Below are 9,865 nucleotides of genomic sequence, written 5' to 3'. Positions count from 1 at the left end.
AAAATGGAGGATCGCTTGATCTGGACCAATACACATCCTCAGTTCTGGGTTACATTAGTACATGTACTGACACCGTCTCCACTATCAGAAATGTTAAAAGCTACCCAAACAGAAAACCTTGGCTGAATGCAGAGGTGCGCACCCTGCTGGAAGCCAGGAACACTGCCTTCAGGTCTGGAAACTCAGAGGAGCTGAGTAGGACAAGGAAAGAGCTGTTTTCTGGTATTAAGAAGGCCACGGCCACATATGCACCGAGGATCGAGGGTCAATTGAACTGTGCTGGCACCATTCCTCTTCACCCTCTACACTACAGACTTCACCATCGACTCCCCACACTGCCATCTGCAACAGTTCTCTGGCTCTGCCACAGTCGGCCTCATCACAGGTGAGGACCACTCAGAGTACAGACAGCGGACTCAAGACTTTGTGGACTGGTGCCAGCAGGACCACCTCCTGATCAACGCTGCTAAAACTAAGGAGCTGGTTGTGGATTTCCGCAGGCACAGACCCACCTCAATGACCTCGGTGAACATCCAGGGTGTGAACATCGCGATTGTGGACTCTTACAAGTACCTGGGTGTTCACCTGAACAATAAACTGGACTGGTCTCACAACACTGATACACTTTACAGGAAGGGTCAGAGCAGACTCTACCTGCTGAGGAGACTGAGATCTTTTGGAGTGCAGGGGGTGCTCCTGAAGACCTTCTTTGACTCGGTAGTGGCATCAGCCATCTTCTATGGTGTTGTGTGTTGGAGCAGCAGCGTATCATCAGCTGAGAAGAAGCAGCTAGATAAGCTCATCAAGAAGACCAGCTCTGTGCTTGGACGCCCCCTCAACCCAGTGCAGGTGGTGGGAGACAGAAGGACTCCAGCTAAAATCACATCATTGCTGGACAACGTCCCTCACCCCATGAAGCTGCTGCTGAACTGGAGAGCTCGTTCAGTGACAGGTTCCTGCTCCTAAATGCACAAAGGAGCGTCACCGCAGGTCCTTCCTCCAGCAGGTCCTTCCTCCAGCAGCTGTTAGACTCTACAACCATCACTGCTCCAACAAACTCAACAAGGATTAAATACATGCTGACCTCTGCTGAAACACACACTCTGCCTGTAACACTGTGCTGTCAATACTCTGTCCTTATCAATGTTCCAATACATATTGAACGTTATTAGTGACATTGTTTATCTTATTTCTTATATATTGTGTTGTTTATTAACATTTAGGAACTTTTGTGTGAAATCCTTAAATCTTTTAATCTGTTGCTGCTGATACACTGGAATGTCCCATCCGTGGGACAATAAAGGCTTTTTCTATTCTATTCTATTCTATTCTATTCTATTCTATTCTATTCTATTCTAATTCATCTCACAAGACCCTCGGAGCATGTGGAGGGGCATTAAGTGCATAACAGATTATAAAGGAAGGAGTGAACAATGCCCCAAAGACCCATCTCTGCCTGATGCCCTCAACAAGTTCTACGCACGCTTTGAAGACCCGAACAGACCACCCGGCACCAGACTCACCTCACCACTGGATGGAGAACATCTCAGCATGACTTCCTCAGCAGAAGTAAGGAGTACTTTCAGGCGGAGTAATCCGAACAAGGCAACCGGCCCAGACAACATCCCCGGAAAAGTGTTGAAGGAATGTGCCGATCAGCTCTGCGAGGTGCTGGCAGACATCTTTAACACCTCACTTACCCTGGAGACAGTTCCCACCTGCCTGAAGACTGCCACCATCATCCCAGTCCCAAAAAGCTCTACAGTGACTGGTCTGAATGATTATCAGCCAGTGGCACTCACCCCGATAGTCGCTAAATGCTTCGAAAAATGACCCACATCTAAACAACTATCAACATCAACGAGGACCCTGATCAGTACGCATACCGTGAGAACCGATCAACAGAGGATGCCATCTCCTCTGTGGTCCACACTGTGCTCAACCACCTGGAGCAGAAAGACTCTTACGCCTATATGCTCTTTGTGGACTTCACATCCGCCTTCAACACCAACAATGTTTCAACAAACATTTTGTTGCTTCTAGTTCTTTATTTGACACAGTCACTAATGGAAAATCAGCCACTTCACTTAATAACCAAACTTCTACAAATCACATCCCTCCTACAAGTCAATCCTCAGTTAATCACAGCTTCTCTTTTTCTCCATTCTCAGTCAGTGAGGTCAATAAACTGTTAAAAGATCTTGATCCTAAAAAATCTGCAGGTCCAGATGAACTTCCACCTTATTTCTTAAGGCTGGCTGCTCATATCATCACAGTCCCTGTGACCCACATCTTCAATCTCTCCATAAGACAAAACTCCATCCAGACACTTGAAAACAGCCTTTGTTCTTCTTTGCTGAAGGGAGGAGACCCCCCCTCACTGAACAACTATGGACCAATCTCTAAACTCTACATTTTAGCCAAGGTTCTAGAAAAACTGATAAACTCTCAAATCAAAAATTACCTGGACCTTTTTAACATCTTACCTCCACATCAATCTGGTTTCAGGAAACAACACAGCACAACCACTGCTTCACTGAAGGTTCTTAATGACGTTGTTGAAGCACTGGATGCTAAGGATTATTGTGCTGCACTTTTCTTAGACCTGTCTAAAGATTCTGACACCGTGGATCAGAACATCTTGTGTCATAAACTCTCAGAAACTGGTTTCTCAGAACACACCATGGGTTGGTTCTCTAACTATCTTTCAGACCGGAGGCAATGTGTTCAACATAATGGTACTTCCTCCAGTTATTTAACAGTCAACAATGGTGTACCACAAGGCTCAGTCTTAGGACCCACCCTCTTTACAATCTACATGTGTAATGTAGGTAAAAACATCCCTGATGCATCCATACACTTCTATGCTGATGACACAGTTGTTTATTGTCGAGCTAAAACTGTTGCTAAGGCTTTCCAGCTTTTGAAATCTGCATTCAACATCATCCAGTCAGATTTGTTTCGCCTCAAACTTGTCCTAAATGCTGACAAAACCAAAGGGATGTTTTTTTTTCAAATAGGAAGTTGGTCCCAGCAGTTCTTCCTCCCATTTTATCCTCAAATGGTGTCCCCATTGAGTTTGTTGATTCCTATAAATATTTGAGTATCTTGGTCGACTCACATCTCTCTTTTAAGCTCCACGTGGAAAACTTGGTAAAGAAACTGAAAGTTAAACTGGGTTTCTTTTTCAGAAACAGATCCTGTCTAACCCTGAATGCTAGAAAACGCCTTGTATCTGTGACTTTCCTTCCCTCAATTGATTACGGTGACATTATTTACATGAACGCTCCTACAAGAACCCTGCAGATGTTGGATGCTGCAGATGTTGGATGCTGCAGATGTTGGATGCTGCAGATGTTGGATGCTGTCTATCATGGTGCACTAAGATTCATAACTGGCTGTGATTATCGTACCCACCACTGCACCCAGTATCCACTGGTTAACTGGTCACCATTAACTTCACAGACTCTCTCACTGGTACATTTTCATCTTTAAATCACTTCCTGGTCTGCTGCCTTCATACATCTCCTCCTACATGTCTCTGTGTGAGTGCAGCTACAGCGTGCGCTCTCAGGACATCATTACCTGCAGTGTTCCCTCATTGAGGACTGAACTAGACAAAAGGGCCTTCTCCTACTCCGCTCCTGTTTCCTGGAACATCTTACAAAAAGATTTGAAGCTTTCGACCTTTGACCTCTCTAAGTGACTTTAAGAATCTGTTGGACTCCTGGCAGGGACCAATGCTGACATGTTCCTGTTTATAGTTTTCTACATTCGCCTTAGAATCTAGCTGTTTTTTGTTACCTTTTTTTTATTGTTGTTGCTGTTGTCCATTGTTGTCATCATTCTTTGTTAAATCAGGTCTCTCTTGTAAATGAGTCCTTGAGGCTCAATGGGATTTACCGTCTAAATAAAGGTTGAATGAAACCCTGATGGACAAAATATTCACACTAGGACTAAGCCCCTCCATTTGCAACTGAGTACTAGACTTCTTAACAAACAGACCACAGTTAGTGAGGATCCCCAACTTCTCCTCATCCACCATAACCCTCAGCACTGGCTCTCCTCAGGGATGTGTGTTGAGCCCCCTCCTGTTTACTCTGCTCACGTATGATTGAAAAAATCACAAAAAATCCACAAAGAAGGAACACCACTCAGACCCATCGTCAGCAGCATGAACTCAGTGACATACAATATTGCTAAACATCTGGCTGGTATTTTAGCTAGGTATTTTTTATTTTCAGATACATATCCATATAAGACATTTTGAGGGGAGAAGGAGTCTATGTTCATGGATTTTATGGTCAGAAGATCGTGAAGGTATTTCCATAACGTGTTCATAGAATGACAGACATAAAACAGATGTTTTGCTGTTTCAGGTTCGTTACATTTATAACAGTTATCACATTCTAGAGTACTAAAAGTCCTAGAATTGCGCTGCTCAAGGTGGCTGCATGTTGGAGCAGCTGTTACTTTCATTCTGAGTTATTGATTTTGGAAACTTTAATTCTTCTTTTTCTGGATATAATTCACTTTTTCCAGATGATTATTTCCTCTGGTATTGGATGCAGTGCAGCTGGAAGGATTTTAACTGAAACCTTTTTTACTTTTAGGCATTTGTTATGATGTGTAACCATGGCAACAAGGTGTTTTTTAACATACAGGAGCAGCTGATTAACATCTCAAAAGCTGAAATACCTCAACTACAACATTAAATCCCAAATGAGTTGAAAATGAGGCTCCATGGACAAATTCCTGTCAACCTGACGGCGGTGCTGGAGTGCCTGACCGCCGAGATTCTGGAGCTGGTGGGGAAACTCAGTTCGTGACATCAGGAGGACCGGGATCATTCCCCAGCACCTTCAGCTCTCTGCCCGTGGCGACGAGGAGCTCAGCAGACTGCTGGGAGGAGTGACCATCACTCAGGGAGGAATTCTGTCCAGCATTCTGGCAGTCCTGCTGCCCAAGAGGACCGAGAGGCCCGCCGGATCCGACAGCAAGCTGGATCTGGGTGGACGGATCAGTATCTGTGGCCAGATCCTTCAGATTTGCTCTAGGAGATCCTTCCTTCTCACAGCTATCAGCTTCTATAGCAACTCTTGAATAAAACCAAGATGATGAGCTACAACAACACTTAATTTTCCTCTGGGATTAATAAAGTATTTTTGAATTTGAATTGAATTTGAATTCAATTTTAAATCTATTTCTTATAAACTCGTTAGAAGGATAAATATTATTAAGAGTTTTGAAATATAATTCTTTATAATTAGGTGGACGAGGGAAACCCAGATATTTTGTCATTATTTTTATTCTTTCCTTCTTATCGTGGAAATCGTGAAACTTTCTTCTTACCTGACCAGAATATGTTGTTTTTATTAAATGTTTTCTTTAAAAAATTGTTGTTGCATTTATTGTGTGTTAAATTTAGTCCATTGAGATTGATGCTCAGTAAACTAATTGTTGGTTTAGTTTCATAATTGTTCTTTATTAACTGAACAAATGCAATTATTTTTTATTACTTTGTCATAGTCTTTTTGGTACAGATTAAATTATATTTTTTTATGAATTCTTCATATTCATATAGATTTCCCTTTTCATCCATGAGATGAGTGAGTGATTTGCTTCTCCGTCCATGTTTCCATGAACACAGACTTCCTTCTGTGTAAAACGACTCTGCTGTTCCAAAAAGGACCATCATGAGGACTGAAGTTATGTTTGTATGCTGGTTTCCAGTTTAATAACACCTGTTGGTGAAAAGCAGATCATTTAACAGGTAATTTAGGAATGTCAAAGTCACATCTTAACAGGAAGTCAATACCTCCAACTTTACTAAAAACCAACGTTGGGACGGCAAACCAAAGCTCATGAGCATTTTTAAGAAAAGATTGAAGCCATTTAAGTTTTAATACACCACTCATTATTTCAAAATCTATTGCTTTAATCCCACCATCTTCATAAGTTTGAACTGTATCTCCTTTTTTGATATAATGATGTTTATTTCTCCAAATGAAGTTAAAGTTTAATTTATTAATTTCTTTAATAATCTTTGGAGGTATGGCTGTGCAGGATGCAGGGTGAACCAGTCTTGATAGAGTCTCCATGTTGGTTCGTCGTGTCCTACCAGAAAGAGTTAAGTCTCTCTGCAACCAGTTATTTAACATCAATTTACATTTAGTAATATTATTGTCAACATTCAGTTTGACATAATTACTTGCAGTTTTTGTGGCCCAGTGCCCAGGTATCGAACTTCCAGTTGGACCAGTATGTTGTAAAAAGATGATTGAGAACAATCATGAATACTCATTAATTCACACTTTTTCAAAGTTAACTTTAATCCTGATAGAGGAAAAGATCCACGTTGACACGGACGCATTTTGTGTTTACATGCATCCAGAGGAAAATCTCAGCTAACAACAACGTAACAACAAGTTCAAGCTGGATTCTGGATGAGTCGACAGATTTGATGCCAGGCGGGACCGCTTCGTCTAACAGCTCCTCACCGGTCGCTGAGTGGACCAGAACCGAGTTGACGATGATGATGTCGGACTTTACTGCGTGATAATCAGTAGCTGATTACAGCGGGTAAATCAAATGTTCTTAATAATGTTAGTTTGTGTTTACTTCGATCACACAACAACCAACTTTTTTATTTTTTCCTGAAAAAAGAAGAAGCTGTCTCCCACAGCCGGACCGGTTCTGAACGAGGCTCGGCCCAGGTGCAGGAGGACGTCGAAGAGAGATGTTGGATGAACTATTTATTTTAAATTTCCCTCAGTTCTTTTATTCAATCCATTCAATGTTTTAATCTGCATTAATCCAAGCAGTGACAGCCTGAACGAGCCAGATGAACAACGTGGGACATCCAGGATGAAAACAAGAGTCCAGTTCATTAATGTAGTTTACTGTTAACGTGTTTTAATAGTGTGTTCAGTTTAATTATCAGTGTTTGTGTGACATACAGTTTGTGGTGTTGAATAAATAAATAAAAATTAAACCTGATGTCTTCATTTTCAACTTTAGTGTTCATGCTACATGTTTAGCATCATTTTAAATTTGAACTACATCATGTCCAGATAGCTTCATTTAGCTCAGAGCTTCATTATCTCTCACACTAACATAAATACTGTTTATTATTGCTAAACTTATTATTTAGCACATTTGGATGTTATAGTGCAGCGCGACGTGTGCACGTGCCTCGTTCTATAAACAGCGACATTAGAACTGGATCAGACTGTGTCTCTTCCAACACAGATGTTGGTCACAGCACCTGAATCTGACGTAGATTAATTACGAGATTATAAATTTATTCCATCAGTCGTTGTTCTGAAAGCAGTGTATCCGCCGCCATGTTGATAGAAATATAGCGTCTGTCCGTGCGTGTGTGCATGTGGTTTAACACAAAGCCTCAGTGGGAGATGTTTACATCATCAGAGAAAAACCTCCACTCTGGAAGGTGGGTTCAGAAACCTCCAGATCCAAAGAGGGGGGGCACTGGTGTCGTGTAGATGATCAGCAGAACCTCAGAGAGGAAGCTGCAGATGCACTCAAACTATGTGCCGTGTAAACGGCCCCTGAGTTGGATTTGCTGAAGGGATATTGGCAGGTTCCTTTGACAGCACGCGCCCAGGACATCTCCACTTTTGTCACGCCCGATGACTTCCTTCAGTACACGGTGATGGCTTTTGGGATGCGTAATGCCCTAGCTTTGTTTCAGTGGCTTGTGAATGTGATTTTGTCCGGTGTATCTTTCTGTGAGGCTTATCTGGATGATTTGGTGATTTGTTCTGCTACGTGGGCTGAGCGCATGGATCATTTGAAAACTGTTTTTGCACGTCTGAGTGAGGCTACTCTCACAGTTAATCTTGATAAATGTAAATTTAGGCAAGCAACAGTGACATATCTTGGAAAAAGGGTGGGGGGAGGTCAGGTGTGCCCCGTTGAGGCTATTTTGTCTGTTCCTGTATCCACCACTCGTACTGAGTTACAATGCTATTGAGCTATGATTGGTTACTATGGGGTTTTTGCAAAACCTTTTTCTGTGGCTACCCCTTTAACAGACCTACTTAGCCTGAAAGTAGATTTTAATTGGTCAATCTGCTTTCGAGCAGACTAAATCTTTGCTCATCGAGGCTCCGGTGTTGTCTGCCCCTTGCTTTGATGTGACATTTACGTTGGGTGTGGATGCATGGCTCTGGAGTGGGAGCTGTCCTTTGACAGGATGGTACTGATGGTATGGAGCATCCATTTTCTTATTTTTCTAAGAAACTTGATAGACATCAGAGGTGGTGTTCCGTCATTGACAAGGAGGCATTAGCGTTGGTCCTGGCTTTAGACATCTTCGAGGTATGTAGGCAGTTCTAGTGGACCTATGCTTGCTTTTACAGACCATAATCTGTTAGTGTTTCTGGACCTCATGCGTAGTAAGAACCGCCGCCTGATGAACTGGTCCCTGCAGAGCCAGTCTTTAACATCTTCATACAACACGTTCATGGTTAGGACAACATAGTTGCTGATGCACTTTCATGACTGTAGTTCTGTTTTCCTCTCTTTTCTCTGAATGGGTTGATGAGCGATGTCTTTCTTACTGGCTGCATCAATACCATTCAGTATCTTTGGGTGGGGGTGTTATGTGCCTTGAGGCACATTGTTGATTTTATTTGTCCCCTGGAGATATTTTGGGTTTTGGTTAACTAATTAAATTTTAATTGTTTTAAGCTGTGGTGTTTTCCGCCTGCCTATAAATAGGCTGGTCCCAGGTAGCCCGTCCCTCTCTTTTCTTGCTCTCTCCTTTTGCTCGCTCTCTGACCGCCTTTGTTTTTTTGGGCTCCGTTTCCCCCTCGCTCATCCTGTTCAGGATGAGTCCGGACGATGTGGGCCGCTGCACGACAGACCTTCCTGCCCACATCCATCAGCATCTAGAACAACTCTTTAAAGATTAAAGGAAGATGAGTTACAACAACATTTAATTTACCTCTGGTATTAATAACGTAGTTTTGAATTGAACTGAATTGATTAAAAAAATCATTTATTAATTCATTTAAAAGAAACAAAATAAACAAAACAAATTCAACAAAAATAATTTAGGTTATAAACCCTAAACCAACTAAAGCACAAAACACTAAACCAACATATGTATTATTTTGAGTGTTTACAACGACTAATGTGTGTACCAATATTACTGTTGTGATAAATATACAAATATTCATATTTAACATTTAATATGTGTCTATAATAACCACATCCTGAAATGAAGATGTGATGTGGATTTTCTGAATAAAGCACACTAACGTTCACATTTAACTGAATTTGATTAATCACATCAATGAACATATAAACACAAATATATCTTTACAAGAGGTGGGGGGTATTGTGTGCATGTGTATTTATATATATATATATAATGTATTGTAATGTAATTGTAATGTATATACAATTATCTTTGCTGGTACTGATGTGCGTTCATGTTCAAACAGTAAATATAACAATACAGTAGTCCCTCACGTGTTCACAGTTCTTCTATCGTGGACTCGCTCTATTGCGGTTTTTCACAATAAGATTGGACATGACACCCAATTGGCTGATTGTGGATGAGCCACACGATCGAAATGACATTTTTATTTAAAATGAATTATTTAAAATGATTTACACCTGCTGCATCTTTGTGCAGCCCTTACTGCAGGATAAACTTCCTCCTGCAGCTGAACAGCTAATCTCGGTGCAGAGTGGAGAAGTGGGCGGGGCCAAGCGCGCTTGCAGGTGACTGAGAGCAGATGAAGCAGAAAGCTGAAGTCATGACAGTCTGTGCTCCTTTAGAGCATTTAGAGTTTAGAAACATTGTTTATAATATTGCAAGAGTGTGGGAAGG

Source organism: Nematolebias whitei, chromosome 14 (assembly GCF_014905685.2).
Source record: "Nematolebias whitei isolate Nwh7 chromosome 14, NemWhi1, whole genome shotgun sequence".
Lineage (NCBI taxonomy): Eukaryota > Metazoa > Chordata > Actinopteri > Cyprinodontiformes > Rivulidae > Nematolebias > Nematolebias whitei.
The sequence above is the reverse complement of the archived record's forward strand: the minus strand, read 5'-3'. Positions refer to the sequence as shown.